Source organism: Triticum aestivum, chromosome 6B (genome assembly GCF_018294505.1).
Source record: "Triticum aestivum cultivar Chinese Spring chromosome 6B, IWGSC CS RefSeq v2.1, whole genome shotgun sequence".
NCBI lineage: Eukaryota > Viridiplantae > Streptophyta > Magnoliopsida > Poales > Poaceae > Triticum > Triticum aestivum.
The window spans coordinates 202,014,293-202,019,100 of record NC_057810.1 but is presented as its reverse complement, the minus strand read 5'-3'; positions in this window follow the sequence as shown (position 1 = coordinate 202,019,100).

The window sequence follows — 4,808 nt, the reverse complement described above, 5'->3', positions numbered from 1 at the left end:
ACTCGTCTGACTATGCACCTCCGCCTTGCCTGCAACTTCTCAAGCAGCACCGGCGAGCGGGCGAACAAGGAGGTGGCGGAGAACCTGGCCTTTGTGGATAAGCAACGAGTTAACGTGCAACGCCTGCACCATCCGTGCTGAGCGGTAGCGGCTGCGCATCATGGAAGTGGAGTGCGGCGTCCTGTTCGACAGCTAGCTCACGGTGGAGGTGGACGCGGCGATGGCACATGCGATCATGGACTGGAACGCTGCCAACGTCGCAGTTCCTTGTCGTTCACGCCTTTGCGCAATGACCACGAAGCCAGACCGTCCACAACCAGGCGGCACCGCGCCAGACTACGACGAAAAGTAGGACGTGGGAGACGGAATCGTCCATGTCCACGGCTAGGCGATGGACTCCAACGAAAAGTAGGATGCGGGAGACCGAACTGTCCACGGCCAGCTGGCGAACTCCAAGGCAGGGTAGGACGTGGGAGACGGAACCAGCCACGTCCGCGAAAGAGTAGGACGTGGGACGCATATGTGCCCACGGCCGATGAAGATTTAGACTATGACAAACTTTTGCTATGTTAAATAAATGCCAAGTCCCCTTTTGTTTAATCAAACATGTGGAACTTTTCATGACTTGTGTCTGTTTTAGGTGGAAATCATTCAATTTACTCGCTTCGTTTTGTATACAAGGCCACTATCTCAGATTACAGATACCTAGGTAGAATTTAATCTGTGCTTTGCCATCCAACTCTTTTTTTCGTTTACAGTGAACATTAACACCCCGCGTGTAAAACCCTTCGATAATCCCGCACATTTTTACTCCCGCCGCGAACAACAAACAAACTCCCTCACTTCCCCTCGCTCCCCCGCAAAGAGCAATTTTTAATCCCGCACACAGCTCTCTCTCTCTGTCCCCCCTTTCACGCGCCGATTTTTTTATTAATAATAAATTTTAATTTTGTAATTCCGAAACTGGTAAGGATAAGTCGGAATTTTGAAAAATAAGAAGGACGCGTTGATTAGTAGCGTCCACAGCAGCACTAGAGCCGCCGGACGAGGGACGCTCGGCCTCGTCGGGCGCGTGATTACCAAAGGTTGGCGCGCCGGCCAGACCTCGTCCAGCGCCGCACGAGCCGGACGTGGGCATGCCGCCCTCGGGTTGGTCGGCCGCGGACGAGGTGGCTTCGAGGCACGGGCTTCCTCGAGCAATATTGGACGAGGTGGCGGAAGAAACGGCGGGCGTCTCGGTTTGGCCGGCCGCGGGCACAACTTCGAGCAGGCCAGCAGCGGGCACGGCGGCTTCAATCAGGCCGGCAGTGGGCACGGCAGCTTCAATCAGACTAGCAGGGGACGCTGTGCTGGCAGCCTTGGTCTTACTGGTCGAGGCCGTGGCATCGTCATGGGTCGTGATGGTTTCGGGCGCGCTGTTGAACGAACTGTGGGCATCGGAGATGCTACGTGGATTTATCCCACGGCAAGGTCCAGCAGCTCTGGCACGGGAGGTGACACCTCCGGAGCGCGCCACGACACGGACGGTGCGGGCAGCAGCTCTGGCACGGGAGGTGACACCTCCGGAGCGCGCCACGACACGGATGGTGCGGGCAGCAGTTCTGGCACGGGGGGTGATACCTCCGGCATGGGTGGTTCGTCGAGCACGGCTGGCGACGAGGATGAACCGGTCGACGGCACGAACGGCGAGGGCGTTGATCTCAGTAAGTTTTTATCTCCATTTATGTGTTAGCTTCGGTTTTGCATGCATGAGTACTGGTTAAGGTTGTCACGTTAGAGCTTGCATTAGTTCATAATCTCTGATGGTTAGGGAGTACATAGTGTATAGTTGGCTGATGGTTAGCCTAGCTAATCATGCACAACAAGTGACAAAACGGATGTGAGTAATGTGAAGTGAAACAGTAGCTGTAAAGTTCAAAACAATAAGCAATGAACTAAATACTGTGATCATTTGTATGCAGATCATTTCGGAAACATCGTAAGGAGGACATGGTATTCTGACGACTGCAAGCGCAACATATAGACACAGATTCTGGCGAGAAATGGTAATGGTAGGTTGAAGCATGGTCTTCCCAAACAATTGGCACAACTCTTGTATGTTTCCCCGAGGTGTCTTAGGCGCATATGGAATACAGGCCAAACTCTTCATGGAGTCAACTCTGTGATCAACAAGAAGGCAAAAAATTATGGACGGAAACACTTCTTCGGTACAACCTCCTCGACACATCAACTGTCCAGATTAGAAAATACCCTTTCGTGAGGATAAGTGAGTAGGGGTAGGATGAGAAATTTAGATGGGGGCGGCGTACCGCGGCGTAGCGAGGCGCGTGGCCGTATGTGGCCGTACGGCCCGCTGTACGCCCGTACGTGGGTGGTGTACGCCGCGTGAGGAGGAGGGCGGGCCCACACGTACTAAACCCTAATGAGATGAATCCATTAATCCGGCGCAGTACGGGGCGACCATTAACGCCGGCGCAGTGCACTACTAGAAATACCACTACTAATGGCGCACCTAATATGGCCATCAATGGCGCATCACTGGTGCGCCATTGATAGCACGCCATTAGTAATTTTTACTAATGGCGCACCAGCTGGTGCGCCATTAGTATCTGGTATACTAATGGCGCATCACCTGGTGCGCCATTAGTATATGCGAGGGTGCGCCATTAGTATGCCTCCCAGTTGGCATGTATACCCAGGTGCTTTGGCATACTAATGGCGCACCACCTCTGGATGCGCCATTAGTAACCGCAGCATACTAATGGCGCACTACCCGGTGATGCGCCATTAGTATGCACTGGCATACTAATGGCGCACTGTCGTGTGATGCGCCATTAGTATGAATATTAGGTTTTTTTTTATTTTTTTATTTTCTGTTTTTTGCACAGGTTACAAAATGTATAATTTGACAAAATATAGATAGCACACATCAGCAATAGATTCATCAAATACAATAGAAGATTAGTCTTTGAATACAATTCATCATATTAGTCTCCGAATACAATTCATCATATTAGTCTCCGAATTAAAAAGACCGAACAAAGATAGAACATTATATTACAAGTCTCGAGACCGCGAGTAGCGAGTTTGTCTTTGCATTACAAGTCGATATCGATCATCTAAACTACCATCACATAGAAGAGAGCTGCGGTCATCACGATGAGCATCATCACGATGAAACTCGTCTTCATCCGGTTCCTCCAACGCTCCCTCCCCTCTCCCGCTAGATAGCGGGCGTATCTAGATTCGGCCTCGGCCCTAGTGGTGTACCCTTTCTAACTGTTACCGCTGAATTGGTGAACCTGTCTCCGACACTCCTCCCAGTCATCGTAGACTCCGGGAACCTTACCCTTGTACACGACATACGTCGGCATCACTATGCACTAGCCAAATGAAACGTTAGTACCAATTCACAGACAATACATAAGCAATATATAATTATGCAACAGAACGATCGGAAGAGAAAAGCAAGACATTAATAGCATCGATTACATCTAAGTTGAACGACTCTCAAAACCAAAGAGACATACTACAAGTTCATTAAAGTTTAATTACAACATGAGCCAATCGATATTTCAGAACTAGACAACTCGACTCAAGGGACCGGAGCGTGGATGAAGCCGCCGTCTATCGTGGGAGTCATGAAAGAACGGGCGTTGTCATCCTGCATTTGTAGCATTGTGTCGATGTCACTGTTGGACGGTTGATTTCTGAGGTAGAACTGCCCCGAGGTACGAAGGACATCTTGATGGATGATTTCCGCAAACTCCGACTGGATGCGAAAGAATTCTTGTCGGAGGTCCGCGTCCTGGATTGCCGACACGCTTGCGGCCCAATCTTGGAGTTTACTCGGTAGCAGAAGTTGATGATGGTCCCGTACGATCGCCCGCATGTGATGGATGGCGTAGTAGGCACCCTTCTGACCGCCAGGCGGCTGCTTGACGCAGCAGAACGTCGTATTGTGGGAGAACACGTGCTTGCCGTACTTATGAATAGGCCTGGTGAAGGTGCCTCCAGATTGGGCGTAGCCGGGGAGAACATCATCAAGAACCTTCTTGACATTTGTGTAGTCTACGTTCGACTGACGGTCCGGGTCGAAATACGTGGCCATGGAATATTTGGGGCTTAGGAGGATGAGCGTGCAACGTGTGTCACTGCAGAAAACACGGAATGTTAAAAGAAAAACGATCGAAAAGTAAGAATTCATATGTTACGGGCCGGTTGAGGGGAGGACTTACTCGGGAAAGTAAGGCACGAGGAAGTTATCCTTATCTTGGTTTGCCAGAATGACACCTTCGAGGTAAGAACTCGCGACTTGCCGGTCCCCAGCGCTGCCCAAGATCTTGGCACGCATGTAGAAGGGGTCGACTATCACGATGTCCGGGGTCTTGTCGCGAATGATCCGCATCTCCATACTCAGCGAAAATAGCCGAACGAAGGTGTAGTGCAGCGGATGAAGGTTAAACATAGCAAAGATGTCATCAAACCGCAGGACGATCGTACCCCCGATGTCGCCATCCACAAAGCCCTTGCCCTCTGGCACCTTGGCCACGAAAACCGGGTATGCCACATCCTTCTCTCTGAGACGCCGCTTCTCCAAAGAAAGAACACTGTCGTGCAGACTCCGCATAGCACCGGTTGCAGCATTGAGCATATTTGGTGGTAGCATCGCCCTACCCGCCACATGCACCCTCCTCGAGATATCCTGCGGTGAAGGTGGCCCGTCCTGAGCACGGATCGTACTCGGTGCCGGCTGGCTCGCACCCTTCTTAGTCTTTCTTTTGCGTGCCTTCTTCTTCTCCTGTAAT